The sequence below is a fragment of the Triticum urartu genome, chromosome 7, assembly GCF_003073215.2.
Source record: "Triticum urartu cultivar G1812 chromosome 7, Tu2.1, whole genome shotgun sequence".
NCBI lineage: Eukaryota > Viridiplantae > Streptophyta > Magnoliopsida > Poales > Poaceae > Triticum > Triticum urartu.
Window position 1 is genome coordinate 30803266 of NC_053028.1, and position 26675 is coordinate 30829940.

General features: G+C 47.0%; 1 long non-coding RNA gene across 1 annotated transcript; it reads right to left on the reverse strand.

Annotated features, from left to right (window-relative positions):
- Positions 1-1335: 1335 nt before the first annotated feature.
- LOC125524404 lies at positions 1336-4549 on the reverse strand. The gene is made up of 2 exons (XR_007290736.1): positions 4460-4549; positions 1336-4063 (listed from the first exon to the last, which is right to left on the reverse strand). It is a non-coding gene; the product is annotated as an uncharacterized LOC125524404 (long non-coding RNA).
- Positions 4550-26675: the final 22126 nt, after the last annotated feature.

Genomic DNA, 26675 nt, shown 5'->3' on the forward strand with positions numbered 1-26675 from the left:
ACTGTACAAAGATCCTCCATCAGTGGCTAATATATATAACAAAGTAAAGTGTGAAGTTTGTGTCGCACACAACAGGGAGTCCGATTGCTTGTGCTTCGGTGACCAAAATTATTTTTATTAGGAGCATTGGAATAGTTTGTGACGGGTGCTAGCGTGTCAAGCAGAAAAATAAGAGCCAAGATTTGTTTTGTTCTCAGAAAAATATTGTACATGACCAATATAAAATGAGTCCTGTTTATTGTAATTTAGACATAGTATTTTTTGTGCGCATGTTAAACAATTCCAACATAATTTGCTTTTGAGTATAATTTGACGTCAACAATTTAGATATAAAAAAGTAGTTCAACTTGCCTGATGCCAGTGCTACTATTGGTATTCCATGCACGGAGACGTTTGTGCCATTATATCCCATTTGAGACCCTCTCTTTCCTTTTTTAGTTTTCTATATTTTCCTTCCTTACCTTATCATGGGGGACAGCTTCCACTTTCCATTTTTTTTGTCTGTCTAGAGATGAAATCCCCGCCCTCTTTCGTTCCTTATTCTGCCATATGACATGAAATCTCCCTTCTCTTTCCACATGAAATCCCCCGCCATCTTTCCTTCTTTATTTGTGTCCTGTCGAGAGACATGAAATCCCTCATCTTTCCTTCTTTATTTTTCTCTCTTTCCTTCCTTATTATGGAAGGACTTATTTCCTTCTTTAATGGTTCCTGAGATGGCTCCTTGGTACCGAGAAAACTCTTAAATGTATATCTCTACTCCTAATATCTCAGTTGGTAGGTCGCGTTCCGGGTTTAATTTCCGTCCCACCTCACCCGGTCTTTTTTGGTACCTGCTCCCACCTCCTGCTCAGCCGCGATGAACCAAGAAAAACCCTCAGGGCCGAGTCCCACATCCGCCCCCACGCGCCTAACCTCCCTTCACACCCATATGACACGAACAAACTGGCGAAAATTAACCAGCGAAGAAAACCCGGCGAAAATTAACCAGCGAAAAAAATTCGCAAACCAATCCCCCGCACGTACGAGCGAGGTCTCGTGCCGTCGAGCGAGAAACAGACGCCCGAGTCTGTGCCCTCATTCGCCCGCCGCCGCTCTTCATCCCTTCACCGCCGCCGCTCCATCCCTTCGCCGCCGCCCTGGCACTAATCCGCCGCTGGTCTCCACTGATCCGGTGCATGTCCAGTTGAGGACCCTCCGCTGAACGCTTCCAGGATCCGGCGCCGATCCCTTTCAGGACCCGTCGCCGAAGACGTCCAGGATCCGGCTATCCCTTTCACCAGCCGCCGCCGGAGGCGTCCAGGATCCCGCGCCAGAGACACTCACGTCCAGGTATCACATTTCAAACAGCCATATCATGAACTGATAAGAAATTAGGTATAATGTTACAGCCATCACATTTCATACACCCACCGCCAGTTCCATACTGCAAAGTAATACCAGTTCCATATGCATAACATCACACTGCACCTTCTATGTAGAATATGAAGATCTTGCAAGCTATCAGCCTACCAAAACTGCAAAGTAAAACAGCAGCACGTAAGGTTCAGAATAAGTAAAACAGCTAATCTTTTTGCATTTTTCAACCATAACCGAAATAACAAATTGACCAAATATAATAAGTGAAGCAAATGTACAGAGAGAATAGCATAATTTCGTGAAGCAATGGTTTAGCTATAGTGTCAACCAGGAAAGCAAATAGATGCACTATGCATTTTGGATCAATGAGACATTTGGAACCATGCGATGGCTGCACCTTCTATGTAGAAGCAATTAGGATAACCTGAAGATCTCGAAAGCTTCCAGCCTAGCAAAACATATCTTTGACAAAACTGCAAACCATAAGGTTCAGCACGTGCTGTTCAGAACAAGTTCACACGGAAACACAATAAATAGGACACTAATCTTTTTACATTTTTCAACCATAACCGAATTATCAAACTGAGACAACAAAATAAGTGAAGCAAATGTACAGAGAGAATACCAGGATTTTGTGAAAAGATGGTTTAGCTATAGTGCCAACCAGGAAAGTTTTTCGCCGAACAATAAGATGCACTATGCATTTTGGATCAATGGTTTATAATAAAGCAATTGCGCTTAGTTCAAGGTAGATCCAAAAAGATACACTAAACCAGAAAAGTAACCTGTTCCATGATAGTTAAAATGAAACCAGAAAAGTAACATGTTCCATTATAGTTAAAATTAAAACCGGAGCATGCAAATTATATGGCTTTCACAGATCCGAAGAAAAGGTTTAGTTAAAATGAAGGGAGCAAAGGATTACCAGAATTATAATGGAAGATGGATGCATGATAAACATTTAAACAACAGTTTGTAGGACAAAATAAGTAATAATCCAGTGAGTGCGTGCATTGATGACACATACAAAACATCTAATCTAAGGTTGATTGCGTTAATTACCTATATTTTTATTGGCTGCAAAAGTTACAACTTACTAATCTAAGGTTGTAATGCATGCAGTTTACTGCCTGTGCATTGTCGAAGACACAAACCAAGAACATCGTATGAGAAAGAGAGGACCAAACAAGTGAAACATTGCATTACAGATTTCAGAACTGCAGAAAACAAGATGAATTTGTTTATAATAGTCTCATCATCTTATGTCTGTGGGAGCATAGATGGAGCTATATGCCTTGACCAATTTCTTAATAACACAATTTTCCCGAGTATTATAGCATCACGGTTAACAAAAGTGATGTCTGCACTCGGCTCTAGAACAAACAGATTTCATAATAGGTGTTCTACTGAGCAAGGAAACTGATTTCAGAAACCAGAATTTCCATGTTGACAATATATGTGGTCAGGCATCAAAACAGTTTGAAAGTTAGTGCATTCTTTATCCTTAATCATGCCGACCGGTCTATTTTCTTGTTCCTAGATTTCCTAGCTAAATGTGTATAGTTCCTTTCTGTCAGCTAAACGTCAATATGTTGGATGATGTTGTGGAGAGGGCCACCGAGAGGGGGTTTGCATTTCCAAAGTCAAAGGTCGCCATCGCCTTGACCTGCCTGGACCTCCTGACCTTTCACAACGCTCAAACAGGAAACACATGTTGGAGGAGGAGACCACAGGCTAATTGTAAGCATCAACTATTTGTTAGCTATCAATCTTGTCCTTGAGCATCTATACCTTATTTCCTAAACCATTATGTATGAGCTTTGCAGGATGATTTGGATCAGTGGATCAGAGGATGACATGAACAAGTATTTCCATTCGATCATACCCAAAATGATAACGTATACCCTCACTTAACATGCATGTGCTAGTGTGGAGTGCCTGCAAAATTAATAGCTCAAGTCTTTCAACATGCAGATGTGGAGAGGCTTCTCCTAGCGTCATTGCAACTGTGATGTGCATTTCCTTGCTTTCGGCTCTGATCAAGTTTGTAGCGTCTGGGAATGTGCATATGAAAATCCACACGTAATAGTATTGTAATGCGATTTGGCTGCTATATTTTTTTCACACTGGTTTCTAAAGATGTTCAAGTTATCTCATATAATATATCGAATTATAATGGATAAGTTAATTGTACATACTGATTTGAAGATCCTTTTGCTGTCATACACATATTACTGCAGGACCATAGCGGACCATTGCAATGCGGCAAATCAAATCTCAATACTCGGCACTCTTCTATGTGGATCAGTAAGTTGTTTATCTACTTTCACTTTTAAATTGCTTGTTGAACACACTTGATTCACTTTGTGCCTGTCATTTTAATCTTGCTAAGTGCATACAGAAAAAATTCTACTTGCCCCTTGTCATGCACAAAATCGAATAAACATTGCAAATTACTTTACGCGAATCTGATCCTGTAGTTAAATATTATTTGGTCTAAGAAATGAGATGAAGTTTGTCCCTAGAATATATAATGGACTGAAAACAAAACCCAAAATGTGGCAATTCAAACACCCAAAATAAATTACTTGCATACCTTAATGTGCCTGTCATTTTTGAAGTTTATGCGTTTACCAGCTTGGTGAATGAATCACTTGAGCTCATGGTACTTGTCTCACTTCTCACTCCAACTGACTTCTTACTCCTGAAAGCAAACATAATTGAAGGTCAAATAGTATACACAGGAATAAACACACCATTCATCTACTTTATATTTCCTAGATTCAGTGTAGTACAAAGGTATAACTGAAAAAAGTAAATGTGCCGAGTCAAGAAAAAATGCAGATAAAGAGAATAGTAAAAGATAGAGCTCGCCTAAGAAGGAAGACTGCTTATGAATGTGAGTTGTGACAGAATAAAAGCAGGTTGGTATGCAGGGGTGATTTATTACAGGTGAATAACCACATGATGAAGAATATATTTTAGTAGAGATGAAGAATGCCTACATCTGTAGTATCAGTCCTTTATTTTATCCATTTTAGTAGGGATCTCTACTCCTAATGTCTCCTTTGGTAGTCTCCGCGGTTAGTTTTTGTCCCACCTATCATGGTTTTTTTTCGTCCCTCATCCCACCTCACTGTTAGCCGCGTCAAACCAAAAAAAACATGTCCCGATGCCCCCATGCAGTACAGGGCCGCATGAGGGAGTCCTGGATTACGGGGTGTCCGGATGGCTGGACTATACCTTCAGGAGGACTCCTGGACTATGAAGATACAAGATTGAAAACTTCGTCCCATGTCCGGGAGGGACTTTCCCTGGCGTGGAAGGCAAGCTTGGCGATACGGATATGTAGATCTCCTACTATTGTAACCGACTTTGTGTAACCCTAACCCTTTCCGGTGTCTATATAAACTAGAGGGTTTTAGTCCGTAGGACAACATGCAGAACAACAATCATACCATAGGCTAGCTTCTAGGGTTTAGCCTCTCTGATCTCGTGGTAGATCTACCCTTGTACTACCCATATCATCAATATTAATCAAGCAGGACGTAGGGTTTTACCTCCATCAAGAGGGCCCGAACCTGGGTAAAACTTCCTGTCCCCTGCCTCCTGTTACCATCCGGCCTAGACGCATAGTTCGGGACCCCCTACCCGAGATCCGCCGGTTTTGACACCGACATTGGTGCTTTCATTGAGAGTTCCTCTGTGTCGTCGCCATCAGGAAGGATGCCCCGCCCCGTCTTTAAAGACGGCACCGTTGCTAAGGGAGCTTTGGCTGTCGGCCAAACCCTCTGGCTAGGTGGTTTTCTTATGACCGCCTGTTCGGCTTCTGCACCGACGATGACCTCTCGAGCCATCGAAAACAATCTTCATGTCAGCTCGGAACTCGCCGAGCAATTAGATCCAATGGAGCTCTCCTCCATAAACGAGCTCTTGGATCGCATCGCCGCCCTGGGAGTCGCTACGGATTACGACCAGATTGAGCCTAAGCCCGATCTGAGAGAGATTAACTCTCCCCAAGTCACCCATCACGTTGCCGTGGTAGAGGGACAGTGCGGCGACCCCTCATCTATCTTAAGGACTAGCTACGTCCGGATTCCCGATCCCTCCAAGCCGGATACCCGCGGAGGGGAGGATATCACTCAAGACCTGAACTTAGAGTCAGGCGACGGACTAGATTCATTGGACAACATCCAGGAATTCAAATTTTCGAGTTGGAAATTCCTCGGTGACGGAGTCCTGGATTAGGGGGTGTTCGGGTAGCCAGACTATACCTTCAGCCGGACTCCAGGATTATGAAGATACAAGATTGAAGACTTCGTCCCGTGTCCGGATGGGACTTTCCTTGGCGTGGAAGGCAAGCTTGGCGATGCGGATATTCAAGATCTCCTACCATTGTAACCGACTCTGTGTAACCCTAACCCTATCCAGTGTCTATATAAACCGGAGGGTTGTAGTCCGTAGGACATCAACTCCAGATACAACAATCATACCATAGGGTAGCTTCTAGGGTTTAGCCTCCTTGATCTCGTGGTAGATCTAGTCTTGTACTACCCGTATCATCAATATTAATCAAGCAGGAGTAGGGTATTACCTCCATCGAGAGGGCCCGAACCTGGGTAAAAATATCGTGTCCCTTGTCTCCTGTTACCATCCGGCCTAGACGCACAGTTTGGGACCCCCTACCCAAGATCCGCCGGTTTTGACACCGACATTGGTGCTTTCATTGAGAGTTCCTCTGTGTCGTCGCCTTTAGGCCCGATGGCTCCTTTGATCATCAACAACGATGCGGTCCAGGGTGAGACTTTTCTCCCCGGACAGATCTTCGTCTTCGGTGGCTTCGCACTACGGGCCAATTCGCTTGGCCACCTGGAGCAGATCAAAGCTACGCCCCTGGCCATCAAGTTAGGTTTGGAAGCCTAAATTACATGGTAGACATCCGTGGAGATTTGATCTTCGACGGATTCGAGCCACAACCAAGCGCGCCGCACTGTCTCGCGGGGCATGATCTAGCTCTGTCACCGAACAGTATCCCGGAGGCCGCAAACGCACCAGCTCTGGCCCTTAATTCGGAGCCAGTTGTGTCAATTGAGGATGAGCGGTTGCACGTCACCTCGGGGGCTGCGATTTCAAAGGAGATCGAGCCGAACGCCGGCCCCACACTCTGCGTGACTCACGACTCCGAGGATCCGGACTCCTCTCCGGACTCCGAACCCCCCGCGCCCCTGCCGATCGAATCCGATTGGGCGCCAATAATGGAGTTCACCGCCGTCGACATCTTTCAGCACTCGCCTTTTGGCGATATCCTGAATTCTCTCAAGTCTCTCTCTTTATCAGGAGAGCCCTGGCCGAACTGCGGTCAGCGAGGATGGGATACGGACGATGAAGAAATTCAAAGCCCACCCACCACCCACTTGGTAGCCACTGTCGACAATTTAAACGACGTGCTCAACTTCGACTCCGGAGACATCGACAGCATGGATGACGATGCAGGAGATATCGATGAACCAACACCCATAGGGCATTGGACAGCCACCTCATCTCACGATGTGTACATGGTGGATACCCCTAAAGGAAGCGACAACAAGGAAAAAGGGGATGGAACGGGAGATCGACCCCCCGAAAAGCAATCAAAGCGTCAGCGTAAATGCCGACCCAAGCCCCGCCTCGATAAAAACCCAGCCATAGAGCAGGACGAGCCGGTAGACGACGAGCAGGCCTTAGAGCAACCGTCCGAATAGGGCAACACGGATAGAGAAACCGAACATCCCTCCTCCGGCGAAAACGGCATTCCGGACGACCTCACGCCGGATAAACCCATGGAGCAGAAGAATCTCCATGAGAGGCTCGTTGCAACTGCACGCAGCCTGAAAAAGCAGAAGCGGAAGCTAAAAACAGCGGAAGATGCACTCCGGATCAGATGGAGCAAAGTAATCAATACCGCAGATAAATACGGCGACGGTAGCCGCACTAAAAGCTATCCGAAAAGAAAGCTACTGCCTGAATTCGACGAAGAGGCCCTAGAGCCCTCGCATTCAAAAAATAAGAAAGCCACACGGTCGGATAGACGACCCCATAAAGCGACAAGCGGCGCCGCACTTAAATCGGCATGCGACCCACCTAAGGATCCGCATCATGGCCCAGTTAGGTCCATTTATGGGCCAAGAAAGCAAGCTCTCGTAAGCAACGCAATGAAGCCATCATCAGAATCTAGCACACCCAAATACAGGGGCGCCGCACACCCCCTATGTTTCACCGATGAGGTCCTGGACTATGAATTTCCAGAGGGATTCAAACCCGTAAACATAGAGGCATATGATGGAACAACAGACCCTGGAGTCTGGATCGAGGATTATATCCTCCACATACACATGGCTAGAGGAGATGATCTCCACGCCATAAAATATTTACCCCTTAAGCTTAAAGGGCCAGCCCGGCATTGGCTTAAAAGCCTTCCTGAAAACACAATTGGAAGTTGGGAAGAGCTCGAGGATGCTTTCCGAGCAAATTTTCAAGGGACCTATGTCCGCCCTCCAGATACAGACGATCTTAGTCACATAACTCAACAGCCCGGAGAATCAGCTCGGCAGTTCTGGAATAGATTCCTCACTAAAAAGAATCAGATAGTCAACTATCCGGACGCCGAAGCCTTAGCAGCTTTCAGGCATAACGTCCGAGACGAATGGCTCGCCAGACACCTCGGCCAAGAAAAGCCAAGAACAATGGCCGCACTAACAAGCCTCATGACCCACTTTTGTGCAGGAGAGGACAGCTGGTTGGCAAGGAGTAGCCCCAGCAACCCAAGTACATCCGAAACTAGGGATGGAAACGGAAAACCGCGACGCCACAAGGACCGTCGCCGGACTAAGTAAAAAAGTCCGAAGAGCACGGCAGTCAATGCCGGATTCAAAGGCTCACGACAAAATTAGACAAAACCACCCCTCCAGGATAACAGGGACGATCCATCCAACTTAAATAAAATCTTGGACAGGATATGTCAGACACACAGTACTCCCGGGAAGCCCGCTAACCATACCCACAGAGATTGTTGGGTTTTCAAACAATCCGGCAGACTCAATGCCGAACACAAGGGGCTCGACACACCAAGCGAAGACGAGGACGAACCCCAAAAGCAGAGCACCAGGAAACAATAGAACTTCCCACAAGAAGTAAAAATAGTGAACCTACTTCACATAACAAAACTGCGGCGCCCATAAAGGTACGCACCACACGACCTATCCCCAAAGGGTCCCGCCACTGGTTGTCAAAACCAATCATCTTCGATCAGCTAGATTATTCTAGAAATATCAAGAATGCAGGCTGGACTGCCTTGATACTCGATCCAATAATTGGCAGACTCCGGTTTTCAAATGTCCTTATGGACGGCGGCAGTGGACTAAACCTGATATATCAGGATACAATCCATCACATGGGGATAAACCCAGCAAGAATCCGCCGCAGCAAAACCTCCTTTCAAGGGGTAACGCCTGGTCCGGACACCCATTGTATGGGTTTTCTCCGGCTCGAAGTTATATTCGGCTCTGCCGATAACTTCTGCCGCGAAAAGCTGACCTTCCGTATCGTCCCGTTCTCAAGTCGCTATCAAGCACTACTGGGACGCGAAGCTTTCACTCGCTTTAACGCAATATCGCATTATGCATCTCTCACACTTAAGATGCCCGGTCCACGAGGCATCATCTCTTTGAAGGGGAAGCACTAAAGTGCACCTCCCCAAGCGGAGGACTGTGCGGCCGCTTTGACAGCCCCATAGTAAAATGGCCTCACCGGCCAAAAAACTTCGAAATAGGTCATTAAAGACCACGAACGCGGACAGACGAGTTCGGTACAACATCATCATTGATGCAGGCTTAGTGGCCACATACCCCCGCACTAGGGGCTCCATGCATATACAATAAGAGACAATAAAGCTCAATTTTATATATTTTACTTTATACTTTGTTTATTTTAAACTTTTTTTCGGCACGACCCGTTTTCAACTCAGTTCCTCTCTTTTACAGATGAACGTCGTGCGGCGCCCGTCCAGGATACGGCACAACAGAGACACAGGCGCAGACGTGCAGTAGGGACCAGTCCTAAAGGATTCTTTTTAGATTAAGACCCTGCGTAAACCTTTTTTACTGTCTCTTGTTGCTACACATCCCCTGGTTTTTCTGATATAACCAAGGAGGAGGCTGGCGTCTTGGCATGTGGCCACGTCAGAATTTTTGCACGTACCTGGACACTAGGGGCTTTTTTAATAAAGAGCGTTGTTTCGCCCGCACTCATAAAGACCGAACACCTTAGGGAGTGTTCAGCGTGGTGAGTTTTGGCATTATATGCATCAGCTCCGAATCATGTCTTTGGTCAAATATTGGGTTGCCCGGCTCCTGAGTTGGGCTACCTTACGTTCCGCTCTATCGGCTAAGGTAGCACCAGGAGAACTACTGCGATTGTGCCCCGGTTCGGCCGGGCGAGCACCTCAGTAGAGAAGGCCGAAAACTGACTGTCATCATGTAGCGTGAGACTGGTCAGCCACTCGATGACCTATCGGAATCTATCGGATTCCTCCGCTTTAACGAAGGGCCGCTTCCCGGTCAGGTACATACGCGCCCCGAACTCGGGCGAGCGCAGTCGCCACCAAGGGGCTACCTAAATAGTCTCACTGTCAAGCTCCTATGGCTAAGTGAAAGTGTTAAAGCATTATAGTCCGGTTGTCTGGCCCGCTGCGCTATCACCTCCTTTGTAGGACCAAGACGTTGGGTTAAGTGTGAAAATGCGTCTTCTGCGAGCACCCCCGCACTATGTGCGTGGGGGCTGAAGCCAACGACTGCCATCTTTCAGATTTTGTATATATATATATATCTTAAAACGGCCGCACAGGAGGTGTTCCCAATACTTGAAGGCACAAGTATAAAAAGGCCACTAGAGTTTATCAAAATATTACTTTATAATTACATATGCTATCATAACATAGCATCTTTCGAGCACTGCGTCTCTATTACACGAGCGCCTTCAAGGACTTCCTGAAAATAGTGCTCGGAGGGTACTCGGCTTTTGTCCGAATCTCGGGACGCAACAACGGTGGTCTCCATCTCTGCCCAGTATGTCTTGACACGGGCAAGAGCCATCCTTGCGCCCTCTATGCATGCTGACCTCTTCATTGCATTAATACGCGGCACCGCGTCAAGGAATTGCTGCACCAAGCTGAAATAACTCTTCGGCTACAATCTCCCCGGCCACAGATGACCCATGACGTACTTCATGGCGAGTCCGGACAACCTATTCAGTTCGGCCCATTGAGCCAAACGATCGTCCACTGCCAGTGGACGCTCTGGATTGTGAAACTGCGACCAGAAAAGCTTTTCCACTTCGCGATCTTTCTGATCTCGAAAGTGTTCGGTCGCATCAGCAACACTCGCTGCCAAATCCAAATAGGCATCCTCTACACTCCACATCAGGTCCAACAGAGCAAACTTCGGATCGCAAAATTTCCTTCGCGGCATAAAGCGCTTTCCAGCCGCAATCTGTTCGGCCTGACGCAGCTCCTCCTTCGCAGCTCTCATCGCAGAGCACACGTCCTTGGCATTGGCAACGGCCTTCTCTAAGTCCGTCTATTTCGCCTGGTCTTCTTTCTCAAGAAGTCTGCAACGGTCTGCAGCACTCTTTAACTTTTCGGCCATCTCGGCCATCTCTTCCTTGCTTCGGCAATGAGCAGCCTGTTCGGCTCTCAGCTCTTCAAGGGCTTTCTTGGCAGCCGCATCACTTTCTCTGGCTTGTTCTTTAGCTTGGGCAAGTTCTGCCCTAAGACTCTCCACGGCGGCCGCACCATCTGCGTCAAGCACACACATCGTAAGACACTGGCATAAAATTCTTCTTACCTGATGCCGCCCGAGGAATTACATACCTTGAGCCTCATCAAGCCGCTTGTTGACAAGCGCAATGTCCGCATCTGCCACGTCCAGTTGCCGCTTTAGTTCGACAAATCATCAGTTCGGCTCGATTCCGGACACCCTGCCGCCTACATTCAAAGGCGACATCTTAGACCTGGGATTATGATCCTCCGCGTGCTGTCATTTCTTGACGACGCGCAGAGTCTCATGGGCTACTATCTACACAGGGCGCATCTTATTCATGCGCAACTGACAAAAGTGTACATTATCTAATGTACCTCAAAACCCGTCAGTAAACTTTTGACGGCCTCATGCAATCCGCTCTCTGCGGATGAGATCCTTTCAATCACCATGCCCATCAATGCACAGTGCTCCTCCGAGATAGAAGCTCGCCCCAGCAGAATCTTTAGCTCCTCCGGCCGAGCACCAGACGGTGCCGGACTTGTCCCACGACCTCTTTCGAAGGGCGGACGCGGAGAACCTCGGGGGGGGGGGGGGGGGGGGGGGGCACATAGCTATCTTCCGCCCCTGCCGGATTCGGAGAAACCCTCCGCGACGACACCTCAGGGTCGCCCGCCTCGCTAGGCGGCACAGTAGGGGGAGGCGTCCCGCTCTCCATCATCTCCGGAAGGAGATCCTCCGGAGACGAGCTCTGCTGAGAAGGGCTGAGGTCTGAGCTACAAGGTAAAAATTCGGTTAATCTTCTCAGATATAAATCAAGGATTTCCCTCATCCCTCAAAACGAAAATCTTTCTCCACTTACGGCTCGCTGGAGGGCTGATCCCCTTGAGGGCGTAGTTCGGCCGAGGAACTCCCCGGCGTCGGACCCTCTGACGAGGATTTTTTCCCCCGCTTCAAGGCCATGGTTTCCGGGTCGTCAGAGGCGGCTCTCTACTTCCCCTTAGGAGAGGAATTGTCAGTTCCTCCCTTCGGAGCAGCCTCCTTCGAGGAGGCCATAGTTTCCTTGTCCTCCCCCTTGCTTCCCTCCAAAGGCATTATCTCCAGCATCCTGACCAGCACGGGATCCGGCCTGGTTTCGGGAAGGGGAGCTGGACACCTGATCAGGTTTGCCTTCGCTATCCACTCTTGTTTAAAAAATGGCTCTTTTAGGGGCAAGTTTATGACAATTATACGGATAGAAGGTCCGGGCACAAGGTTGCTTACTTGAGTATCCGGGCGATTGCAGCTTAGGCCTGCGTCCTCGGTCAAATCCGGACACATCTGTTGTGATCCGAAAAACAGTTTATACATCTCCGCAGGCGTTGCGCCCATGAAATTCTGGAGAGCTCGTGGTCCCTCTGGATTAAACTCCCACAGGCGAAGGGAGCGACGTTTGCCAGGCAATATTCGGTGAATCAGCATGACCTGCGTCACCTTGACCAGGCTGAGGTCTCCTTCCAAGAGATCCTTAATGCGGCCCTGTAACATGGGCACGTCTTTGGGCAAACCCCAATCTAACCCTCTGTTGACCCATGACGCTAGCCGTGGTGGGGGACCCGAGCGAAAGGCAGGGGGCGCCACCCACTTGGTACTCCGGGGAGCGGTGATATAAAACCACTCTCGTTGCCACAAGCCTAGCTCCTCTTGAAAAGAGCCCTCGGGCCATGGAGCATCAGCATTTTTGCTTATAACAGGACCTCCACACTCTGCGTGCCGTCCCTTGATCATCTTCGGCTCCACTTTGAAGGTCTTGAGCCATAATCCAAAGTGAGGGGTAACACGGAGGAACGCTTCACACACGACAATAAACAAGGAGATATGGAGGATGGACTCCGGTGCTAAGTCATGGAATTCCAGCCCGTAATAAAAACAGCAGTCCCCTCACAAAGGGATCCATTGGGAAGCCCAACCCCCGAAGGAAGTAAGACATGAACACCACGCTCTCACCGGGCTGGGGACTGGGAATGACCTGCCCTTGAGCAGGCAACCTATGCGAAATTTCGCCGGTCAGGAACTTAGCCTCCCTCAAATTAAGTACGTCCTCCTCCGTGACGGAGGAGGGCGTCCATCGGCCTTGAAGGTCAGAACCGGACATCATCGAAGGTCCGAAGTGCCTGGAATCTGGAGCCTAGGGTGTTGGAACTCGAGGCGACGGGCGAAATCGCTTGAGATTGAAAAAAGGAGTAAGGCCTTGGTCTCTTTATAAGAGGTTGAATACCAAGAGCCCTCCCCGCAACCGTTCGGGACTCGTCTTTACTCGAGGAAACGTGCTAACGGGCACGGTTGGGTTACCCACGTTCGTATTGATGAGAATCCCGTAAAAGGGGTACACGATCTCTGCTTTGACAAGACATGCCAAGGAAACCGCCTCGCAAAACGTGCTGAGGTGGTAAAGTAAAAACGATTCGAGTAAAGGACTTGGCCGTAGTGTGATGACGCACTGCGGAATACATCAGCAGATTTGATTTGTGTTAATATTATTCTCTCTATGGCAATATGTGGAAACTTATTTTGCAGAGCTGGACACTACAATTGGTGTTTACAATCTTCTATGAAGGACTTGTAGGAGGAACCCACCTTGCAATGCCGAAGACAATCTGCGCGTCGGACTCGTCATCATTGAAGCCTGGTTCAGGGGCTACTGAGGGAGTCCTGGATTAGGGGGTGTTCGGGTAGCCGGACTATACCTTCAGCCGGACTCCAGGACTATGAAGATACAAGATTGAAGACTTCGTCCCGTGTCCGGATGGGACTTTCCTTGGTGTGGAAGGCAAGCTTGGCGATGCGGATATTCAAGATCTCCTACCATTGTAACCGACTCTGTGTAACCCTAACCCTATCCGGTGTCTATATAAAGCGGAGGGTTGTAGTCCGTAGGACATCAACTCCATATACAACAATCATACCATAGGCTAGCTTCTAGGGTTTAGACTCCTTGATCTCGTGGTAGATCTACTCTTGTACTACCCATATCATCAATATTAATCAAGCAGGAGTAGGGTATTACCTCCATCGAGAGGGCCCGAACCTGGGTAAAAACATCGTGTCCCTTGTCTCCTGTTACCATCCGGCCTAGACGCACAGTTCGGGACCCCCTACCCGAGATCCGCTGGTTTTGACACCGACACTCGGCCTCTGAGCCTCAGATGGGGTGAGGCTTCGGATTTAATTCCACCCACCCACCCGAACATTAGCGATCTATCCCAAATTAGGCAGGAGCCCGAAGAAATAGTACATCATTACTGGGCCAGATTCCTCCTGGTTATGAACAGGATGAAGGATTGCCGCAAGGAAGAAGCAATTTCATTCTTCTGTAATAATTGCACGGACAAGGGAATCCTCAACACCATAAGTCGCCGTGATATTACACGCTTCGCTGACTTGGCGTCCATAGTACGAAAGTACTGTGCGATGGAAAGCGCCTGGAAAACCGAAATAAAATTTTGGGACAATCCGGCCCTGAATACAAACCCAGTCCGAAATAAAAGGGTGCATCATCGCCAGACACCCGGGTCAAACACCAAAACGCAAAAACCCTCCACAGGGCATGGAACCGTATTGGAAGGATGGCTTAATGGACCCTATAAAATTCACAGTACAGAGGACGCCACACCAACTCACAGCCTTAGAGCATGTTGGATACTCCGGTAGGTGGCCAAAATTGGCGAAGATCTCCTAATTCCGGAGGCCACAGAAAGCCAGAGACACCAATACGGTATTAACAGTCTTCGAGACTTTCGCATCAAATAACATGCGAAAAAGGACACTCCGCAGCCTTGCCGAAATCTACCAAGTGGCAACAATAAACCCATGGAGTGACACGGCTATTACCTTTAACGCTAGTGATGAACCTAAATTCCGAACAGCCCGAGTACCAGCCGCATTGGTCCTCAGTCCAATAGTGGACGGCTTTCGTCTTACCAAGGTACTCATGGACGGCGGCAGCGGATTGAACCTCATTTATGAGGAAACCCTTCAAAAATGGAAATAGACTGGAACCGCATTGAGCGAAGCAGCACAACCTTTAGAGGAATAATCCCCAGTCGGGAAGTGCGCTGTACAGGAAAAATCACACTAGATGTGGTGTTCGGCACGCCGGATAATTACAGGTCCGAAGAGGTCACGTTCCATGTGGCTCCGTTCAGCAGCGATTATCACGCTCTGCTAGGGCGGGAAGCGTTTACAATCTTCCAAGCAATACCCCATTACGGGTACATGAAGCTCAAGATGCCCGGGCCCAACGGGATCATCACTATCGCTAGTGATCCGGACATAGCACTCCGCGCCGAAAACAAGACAGCCGCACTAGCCCTCGAGGCACTATCCGAAGCCCTAGCGGCTGAGGAACTGACTGCGCTGCGCTCCATGGTGAATAGAGACGATGTGGTACTCGACAAAAGATCCAAGTCCACCTCCTTTGACATGCAAGTCGTGATTCCTATTACAAGAACATGATCATCTCATACATCACATATATCATTCATCACATCCTTTGGCCATATCACATCACATAGCATACCCTGCAAAAACAAGTTAGACGTCCTCTAATTGTTGTTTGCATGTTTTACGTGGCTGCTATGGGTTTCTAGCAAGAACGTTTCTTACCTACGCAAAGACCACAACGTGATATGCCAATTGCTATTTACCCTTCATAAGGACCCTGTTCATCGAATCCAATCCGACTAAAGTGGGAGAGACAGACACCCGCCAGCCACCTTATGCAACTAGTGCATGTTTGTCGGTGGAACCGGTCTCACGTAAGCGTACGTGTAAGGTTGGTCCGGGCCGCTTCATCCCACAATGCCGCCGAATGAAGATTGGACTAGTAACGGTAAGCATATTAAACAAAATCAATGCCCGCAACTACTTTGTGTTCTACTCGTGCATAGAATCTACACAATAGACGTAGCTCATGATGCCACTGTTGGGGAACGTAGCAGAAATTCAAAATTTTCCTACGTGTCACCAAGATCTATCTATGGAGAAACCAGCAACGTGGGGAAGGAGAGTGCATCTACATACCCTTGTAGATCGCTAAGCGGAAGCGATCAAGAGAACGGGGTTGATGGAGTCGTACTCGTCGTGATCCAAATCACCGATGATCCTAGTGCCGAACGGACGGCACCTCCGTGTTCAACAGACGTACAGCCCGGTGACGTCTCCCATGCCTTGATCCAGCAAGGAGAGAGGGAGAGGTTGAGGAATACTCCATCCAGCAGCAGGACAACGGCGTGGTGGTGGTGGAGGAGCATGGTACTCCAGCAGGGCTTCGCCAAGCACCGCAAGAGACGAGGAGGAGAGAGATGTGTCACGGGAGGGAGAGGGAGGCGCCAGGGCTTAGGTGCGGCTGCCCTCCCTTCCCCCCACTATATATAGGGCCAAGGGAGAGGGGGGGCGCAGCCTTGGCCCTTCCTCCAAGGAAGGGTGCGGCTAGGGAGGAGTCCCTCCTCCCCAAGGCACCTAGGAGGTGCCTTCCCCTTTGAGGACTCTTCCTTTCCTTATCTCTTGGCGCATGGGCCTCTTGGGGATGGTACCCTTGGCCCATATAGGCCAAGGCGCACACCCCCACATCCCATGTGGCGCCCCGGGGCAGGTGGCCCCACCCGGTGGACCCCCGGGACCCTTCCGGTGGTCCCGGTACAATACCGGTGACCCCGAAACTTGTCCCGATGGCCGAAATAGCACTTCCTATATATAATTCTTTACCTCCAGACCATTCCGGAACTCCTCGTGACGTCCGGGATCTCATCCGGGACTCCGAACAACATTCGGGTTACCGCATACTAATATCTCTATAACCCTAGCGTCACCGAACCTTAAGTGTGTAGACCCTTCGGGTTCGGGAGACATGCAGACATGACCGAGATGACTCTCCGGTCAATAACCAACAGCGGGATCTGGATACCCATGTTGGATCCCACATGTTCCACGATGATCTCATCGGATGAACCACGATGTCAAGAACTTAATCAATCCCGTATATAATTCCCTTTGTCTATCGGTACGATACTTGCCCGAGATTCGATCGTCGGTATCCCGATACCTTGTTCAATCTCGTTACCGGCAAGTCTCTTTACTCGTTCCGTAACACACCATCCCGTGATCAACTCCTTGGTCACATTGTGCACATTATGATGATGTCCTACCGAGTGGGCCCAGAGATACCTCTCCGTTTACACGGAACAAATCCCAGTCTCGATTCGTGCCAACCCAACAGACACTTTTGGAGATACCTGTAGTGTACCTTTATAGCCACCCATTTACGTTGTGACGTTTGGCACACCCAAAGTATTCCTACGGTATCCGGGAGTTGCAAAATCTCATGGTCTAAAGAAATGATACTTGACATTAGAAAAGCTTTAGCATACGAACTACACGATCTAGTGCTATGCTTAGGATTGGGTCTTGTCCATCACATCATTCTCCTAATGATGTGATCCCGTCATCAACGACATCCAATGTCCATGGTCAGGAAACCGTAACCATCTATTGATCAACGAGCCAGTCAACTAGAGGCTTACTAGGGACATGGTGTTGTCTATGTATCCACACATGTATCTGAGTTTCCTATCAATACAATTCTAGCATGGATAATAAACGATTATCATGAACAAGGAAATATAATAATAACCAATTTATTATTGCCTCTAGGGCATATTTCCAACAGTCTCCCACTTGCACTAGAGTCAATAATCCAGTTCACATCGATATGTGATTAACACCCAAGGTCACATCCCCATGTGACTAACACCCAAAGAGTTCTGGGTTTGATCATGTTATGCTTGTGAGAGAGGTTATAGTCAACGGGTCTGAACCTTTCAGATCCGTGTGTGCTTTACAAATCTCTATGTCATCTCCTAGATGCAGCTACCACGTTCTATTTCGAGCTATTCCAAATAACTGTTCTACTTGGAGCTATTCTAAATTCTTGCTCCATTATACGTATCCGGTATCTCTACTCAGAGCTATCCGGATAGGTGTTAAGCTTGCATCGACGTAACCCTTTACGACGAACTCTTTTACCACCTCCATAATCGAGAAAATTCCTTAGTCCACTAGTTACTAAGGATAACTTTGACCACTGTCCTGTGATCCATTCTTGGATCACTCTTGTACCCCTTGACTGACTCATGGCAAGGCACACTTCAGGTGCGTTACACAGCATAGCATACTGTAGAGCCTACGTCTTAAGCATAGGGGACGACCTTCGTCCTTTCTCTCTATTCTGCCGTGGTCGAGCTTTAAGTCTTATCTTCATACCTTACAACTCAGGCAAGAACTCCTTCTTTGACTGATCTCATCTTGAACACCTTCAAGATCATGTCAAGGTATGTGCTCATTTGAAAGTACCATTAAGCATTTTGATCTATCCTTATACATCTTGATGCTCAATGTTCAAGTAGCTTAATCCAAGCTTTCCATTGAAAAACACTTTCCAAATAACCCTATATGCTTTCCAGAAATTCTACGTCATTTCTGATCATCAATATGTCAACAACATATACTCATCAGAAATTCTATAGTGCTCCCACTCACTTCTTTGGAAATACAAGTTTCTCATAAACTTTGTATAAACCCAAAATCTTTGATCATCTCATCAAAGCATACATTCCAACTCCGAGATGCTTACTCCAGTCCTTAGAAGGATTGCTGGAGCTTTGCATACTTATTAGCATCTTTCAGGATTGACAAAACCTTCCGGTTGTATCACATACAACCTTTCCTCAAGAAAATTGTCGAGGAAACAGTGTTTTGACATCCTATCTGCAAGATTTCATAAATAATGTAGTAATCGCTAATATAATTCCAACAGACTCTTAGCATCGCTACGAGTGAGAAAGTCTCATCGCAGTCAACTCCTTGAACTTGTCGGAAAACATCTTAACGACAAGTCGAGCTTTCTTAATGGTGATACTTACCATCATTGTCCGTCTTCCTTTTAAAATCCATATGTACCTAACAGCCTTACGACCATCAAGTAGTTCTTCCAAAGTCTACACTTTGTTTTCATACATGGATCCTCTCTCGGATTTTATGGCCTCGAGCCATTTATCGGAATTCGGGCCCACCATCGCTTCTCCATAGCTCGTAGGTTCATTGTTGTCTAGCAACATGACTTCAAGACAGGATTACGTACCACTCTGAAGTAGTACGCATCCTTGTCATCCCACGAGGTTTGGTAGTGACTTGATCCGAAGTTTCATGATCACTATCATAAGCTTCCACTTCAGTTGGTGTAGGTGCCACGGGAACAACTTCCTGTGCCCTGCTACACACTAGTTGAAGTGAAGGTTCAATAACCTCATCAAGTCTCCACCATCCTCCCACTCAATTCTTTCGAGAGAAACTTTTCCTCGAGAAAGGACCCGATTCTAGAAACAATCCCTTATTGCTTTCGGATCTGAGACAGGAGGTATACCCAACTGTTTTGGGTGTCCTATGAAGATGCATTTATCCGCTTTGGGTTCGAGCTTATCAGCCTGAAACTTTTTTCACATAAGCGTCGCAGCCCCAAACTTTTAAGAAATGACAGCTTAGGTTTCTCTAAACCATAGTTCATACGGTGTCATCTCATTGGAATTTCATGGTGCCCTATTTAAAGTGAATGCGGTTGTCTCTAATGCCTAACCCATAAACTATCGTGGTAATTCGATAAGAGACATCATGGTATGCATCATATCCAATAGGGTGCAGTTATGATGTTCGGACACACCATCACACTATGGTGTTCTAGGCTGTATTAGTTGTGAAACAATTTCCACAATGTCTTAATTCCGTGCCAAACTTGTAATTCAGATATTCATCTGTATGATCATATCATAGATATTTTATCCTCCTGTCATGACGATCTTTCAACTTCACCCTGAAATTACTTGAATCTTTCAATAATTCAGACTCGTGATTCATCAAGTAAATATACTCAACATCTACTCAAATCATCTGTGAAGTAAGAACATAATGATATCCACTACACGCCTCAGCACTCATTGGACTGCACACATCAAAATGTATTACTTCCAGCAAGTTGCTTTCTGGTTCCATTTTACTGAAAACAAGGCTTTCAGTCATCTTGCCCATGTGGTATGATTTGCATGTCTCAAGTGATTCAAAATCAAGTGAGTCCAAATGGTCCATTTGCATGGAGTTTCTTTATGCATATACACCAATAGACATGGTTCGCATGTCTCAAACTTTTCAAAAATGAGTGAGTCCAAAGATCCATCAACATGGAGCTTCTTCATGCGTTTTATACCGATATGACTTAAGTGGCAGTGCCACAAGTAGGTGGTACTATCATTACTATCTTATATCTTTTGGCATGAACATGTGTATCACTACGATCGAGATTCAATAAACCATTCATTTTAGGTGCAAGACCATTGAAGGTATTATTCAAATAAACAGAGTAACCATTATTCTCCTTAAATGAATAACCGTATTGCGATAGACATAATCCAATCACGTCTATGCTCAACGCAAACACCAAATAACAATTATTTAGGTTTAACACCAATCTCGATGGTAGAGGGAGCGTGCGATGCTTGATCATATCAACATTGGAAACACTTCCAACACATATCGTCAGCTCACCTTTAGCTAGTCTCCGTTTATTCCGTAGCTTTTATTTCGAGTTACTAACACTTAGCAACCGAACCGGTATCTAATACCCTGGTGCTACTAGGAGTACTAGTAAAGTACACATCAACACAATGTATATCCAATATACTTCTATCGACCTTGCCAGCCTTCTCATCTACCAAGTATCTAGGGTAATTCTGCTCCAGTGGCTGTTCCCCTTATTACAGAAGCACTCAGTCTCAGGTTTGGGTTCAACCTTGGGTTTCTCCACTAGAGCAGCAGCTGATTTGCCGTTTCATGAAGTATCCCTTCTTGCCCTTGCCCTTCTTGAAACTAGTGGTTTCACTAACCATCAACAATTGATGCTCCTTCTTGATTTCTACTTTCGCGGTGTCAAACATCGCGAATATTTCAAGAATCATCATATCTATCCCTGATATGTTATAGTTCATCACGAAGCTCTAGCAGCTTGGTGGCAATGACTTTGGAAAAACATCACTATCTTATCTGGAAGATCAACTCCCACTCGATTCAAGTGATTGTTGTACTCAGACAATCTGAGCACAAGCTCAACGATTGAGCTTTTCTCCCTTAGTTTGCAGGCTAAGAAAATCGTCGGAGGTCTTATACCTCTTGACGTGGGCACGAGCCTGAAATCCCAATTTCAGCCCTCGAAACATCTCATATGTTTCGCGACGTTTTAAAACGTCTTCGGTGCCTCAACTCTAAACCGTTTAACTGAACTATCACGTAGTTATCAAAATGTGTATGTCAGATGTTCGCAACATCCACAGACGACGTTCGAGGTTCAGCACACTGAGCGGTGTATTAAGGACATAAGCCTTCTGTGAAGCAATGAGGACAATCCTCAGTTTACGGACCTAGTCCGCATAATTGCTACTATCAACTTTCAACTAAATTTTCTCTAGGAACATATCTAAACAGTAGAACTGAAGCGCGAGCTACGACATAATTTGCAAAATCCTTTTGACTATGTTCAGGATAATTAAGTTCATCTTATGAACTCCCACTCAGATAGACATCCCTCCAGTCATCTAAGTAATTACATGATCCGAGTCGACTAGGCCGTGTCCGATCATCACGTGAGACGGACTAGTCAACATCGGTGAACATCTTCATGTTGATCGTATCTACCATACGATTCATGCTCGACCTTTCGGTCTCTTGTGTTCCGAGGCCATGTCTGTAGATGCTAGGCTCGTCAAGTCAACCTAAGTGTTTTGCGTGTGTTCCCAGGCCATGTCTGTACATGCTAGGCTCGTCAACACCCGTTGTATTCGAACGTAAGAATCTATACACCCGATCATCACGTGGTGCTTCGAAACCACGAACTTTCACAGCGGTGCATAGTTAGGGGGAACACTTTCTTGAAATTTTAAAGAGGGATCATCTTACTTACTACCGTCGTTCTAAGTAAACAAGATGCAAAAACATGATAAACATCACATGCAATCAAATAGTGACATGATATGGCCAATATCATATTGCTCCTTTTGATCTCCATCTTCGGGGCTCCATGATCATCATCGTCACCGGCATGACACCATGATCTCCATCATCATGATTTCCATCATCGTGTCTTCATGAAGTTGTCTCGCCAACAATTACTTCTACTACTACAGCTAACGGTTAGCAATAAAGTAAAGTAATTACATGACGTTTATGTTGACACGCAGGTCATAAATAAATAAAGACAACTCATATGGCTCCTGCCGGTTGTCATACTCATCGACATGCAAGTCGTGATTCCTATTACAAGAACATGATCATCTCATACATCACATATCTCATTCATCACATCCTTTGGCCATATCACATCACATAGCATACCCTGCAAAAACAAGTTAGACGTCCTCTAATTGTTGTTTGCATGTTTTACGTGGCTGCTATGGGTTTCTAGCAAGAACGTTTCTTACCTACGCAAAGACCACAACGTGATATGCCAATTGCTATTTACCCTTCATAAGGACCCTGTTCATCGAATCCAATCCGACTAAAGTGGGAGAGACAGACACCCGCCAGCCACCTTATGCAACTAGTGCATGTTTGTCGGTGGAACCGGTCTCACGTAAGCGTACGTGTAAGGTTGGTCCGGGCCGCTTCATCCCACAATGCCGCCGAATCAAGATTGGACTAGTAACGGTAAGCATATTGAACAAAATCAACGCCCGCAACTACTTTGTGTTCTACTCATGCATAGAATCTACGCAATAGACCTAGCTCATGATGCCACTGTTGGGTAACGTAGCAGAAATTCAAAATTTTCCTACGTGTCACCAAGATCTATCTATGGAGAAACCAGCAACGAGGGGAAGGAGAGTGCATCTACATACCCTTGTAGATCGCTAAGCGGAAGCGTTCAAGAGAACGGGGTTGATGGAGTCGTACTCGTCGTGATCCAAATCACCGATGATCCTAGTGCCGAACGGACGGCACCTCCGTGTTCAACACACGTACAGCCCGGTGACGTCTCCCATGCCTTGATCCAGCAAGGAGAGAGGGAGAGGTTGAGGAATACTCCATCCAGCAGCAGCACAACGGCGTGGTGGTGGTGGAGGAGCATGGTACTCCAGCAGGGCTTCGCCGAAACTTGTCCCGATGGCCGAAATAGCACTTCCTATATATAATTCTTTACCTCCGGACCATTCCGGAACTCCTCGTGACGTCCGGGATCTCATCTGGGACTCTGAACAACATTCGGGTTACTGCATACTAATATCTCTATAACCCTAGCGTCACCGAACGTTAAGTGTGTAGACCCTTCGTGTTCGGGAGACATGCAGACATGACCAAGATGACTCTCTGGTCAATAACCAACAGCGGGATCTGGATACCCATGTTGGCTCCCACATGTTCCATGATGATCTCATCGGATGAACCACGATGTCAAGGACTTAATCAATCCCGTATACAATTCCCTTTGTCTATCGGTACGATACTTGCCCGAGATTCGATCGTCGGTATCCCGATACCTTGTTCAATCTCGTTACTGGCAAGTCTCGTTACTCGTTCCATAACACACCATCCCGTGATCAACTCCTTGGTCACATTGTGCACATTACGATGATGTCCTACCGAGTGGGCCCAGAGATACCTCTCCGTTTACACGGAGTGAAAAATCCCAGTCTCGATTCATGCCAACCCAACAGACACTTTTGGAGATACCTGTAGTGTACCTTTATAGCCACCCAGTTACGTTGTGATGTTTGGCACACCCAAAGTATTCCTACGGTATCCGGGAGTTGCACAATCTCATGGTCTAAGGAAATGATACTTGACATTAGAAAAGCTTTAGCATACGAACTACACGATCTAGTGCTATGCTTAGGATTGGGTCTTGTCCATCACATCATTCTCCTAATGATGTGATCCCGTCATCAACGACATCCAATGTCCATGGTCAGGAAACCGTAACCATCTATTGATCAACGAGCCAGTCAACTAGAGGCTTACTAGGGACATGGTGTTGTCTATGTATCCACACATGTATCCTATCAATACAATTCTAGCATGGATAATAAACGATTATCATGAACAAGGAAATATAATAATAACCAATTTATTATTGCCTCTAGGGCATATTTCCAACACTCGAGGCACTATCTGAAGCCATAGCGGCTGAGGAACTGACTGCCTTGCGCTCCACGGTGAATAGAGACGATGTGGTACTCGACAAAAGATCCAAGTCCACCTCCTTTAAACCGGCGGACGAAATAGTCAAATTCCAGGTCCATCAAACGGACCCCAATAAAACAGCTTCCATCCGGGCACACTTAAACCCTGATGTAGATGCCGCACTGCGAAAGTTCCTATGAGAGAACTTGGACATTTTCGCCTGGCACCCTTCAGACATGCCAGGAATCCCACGCAGGCTAGCCGAGCACAGCTTAAATATCCTAAAAGAATTCAAACCTGTCAAGCAAGCTCTTCGGCGTTTTTCCAAACCTAAGAGACAGGCCATGGGAGAGGAGCTAGCAAAGCTATTGGAGGCCGGATTCATCAGAGATATAAAACATCCGGACTGGCTAGCAAACCTGGTGATGGTACCAAAGAAGGACAAATCCTGGCGCCTGTGCGTTGATTTTAAAGACCTTAACAAGGCTTGCCCAAAGGATCCCTTCCCCCTCCCCCGCATCAATCAAATTATCGACACTACCTCGGGACACGATTCGTTGTGTTTCCTCGACGCATATTCCGGCTACCATCAAATCAAGATGGCAGAATCAGACCAAGCCGCAACGGCATTTATCACACCATACGGCCCATTCTGCTTCAACACAATGCCCTTCGGGCTCAAAAATGCCGGCGCAACATATCAGCGCATGATTCAGACATGTCTGGCAAACCAGATCGGCAAAACGGTGGAGGCATATGTAGATGATGTGGTCGTCAAAACACTACATGTCGAATCTCTAGTAGACGACTTGAGGCTCACATTCGATAACCTCCGAACATACGACATGAAGCTCAACCCGAAAAATGCGTTTTCGGCGTCCCAGCCGGAAAGCTCTTGGGCTTCATTGTATCCGGTAGAGGAATTGAAGCAAATCCAGCCAAGATCCGAGCTCTGTCACAATTGGATATCCCAAAGGACCTCAAACAAATACAAAAGTTAATCGGATGCGTGGCGGCTCTAAGCCGCTTTATCTCCCGCTTGGGAGAAAAGGCCCTACCCCTTTACCGCCTCCTTCGGCGCACCGAACACTTCGAATGGACGGATGCAGCCACGGCCGGACTCGACGAAATAAAAGCCATATTGGCAACAAACCCAGTCCTGGCCGCGCAAAACATTGGTGAACCAATGCTATTGTACATTACAGCAACACATCAGGTGGTAAGCACAGTGCTCGTCGTCGGACGAGAAACAAACGGACACAAATTCCCCCTTCAAAAGCCGGCCTATTATGTGTCCACTGTCCTCACTCCGTGCAAATCACGGTACCCGCATTATCAAAAGATTGCTTACGTGGTATTCATGGCATCCCGGAAGCTACGACACTACTTTCAAGAGTGTTCAATAACAGTAGCCTCGGAACTACCACTTAACAATATTATAAACAACCGTGACGCAACAGGCCGGATTGCAAAATGGGCCATTGAGCTCCTCCCGTTTGACATAACTTATAAGCCGCGGAGAGCCATCAAGTCGCAAGTTTTGGCCGACTTCGTCACAGAATGGACGGAGCCGAACTCCCTAAAGAGTACGGCACATATTCAAATTGGATCATGCATTTCGACGGCTCCAAGATGTTGGCCGGACTAGGGGCTGGCGTCGTTTTGACGTCCCCCACAGGAGACACAGTTCAATACATACTCCAGATTATGTACAAAGACTCCAACAATGCAGCCGAATATGAGGCCCTTTTACATGGTCTCCGGATGGCAGTATCCATGGGCATTCAATGCCTAGAGGTGCGCGGGGACTCGAACCTCGCAATATCCCAAATAAATGAAGAATTCGATGCCAAGGATCCAAAAATGGCAGCTTACCGCAACGCCGTCCTAAAAATGTCAGCTCGGTTCGAAGGGCTTGAATTTCACCATATAGCCCGGGAAAATAATCAGGCGGCAGATGTCCTGGCACGCATCGGCGCAAAACGCGATGTAGTCCCCCCCAACATCTTCTTGGAAAGGTTGTTCAATCCATCCGTAGTATGGGAAGGGGATCCAAACAATAACAGCCCGGACCCAACCGCACTGCCCGACACCGAACATTCTGACACAATTGGAGGCTCTGCCAATGAAATAACACCTTCAGCCCATGTAATAATGGCCGTCATTGCCCCGTGGACAGAACCATTCCTCGCCTACCATACTAGGCAGGAACTCCCCGAGGACCAAAATGAGGCACGCTGCATAGTGCGGCGATCCAAAGCCTACAGAGTC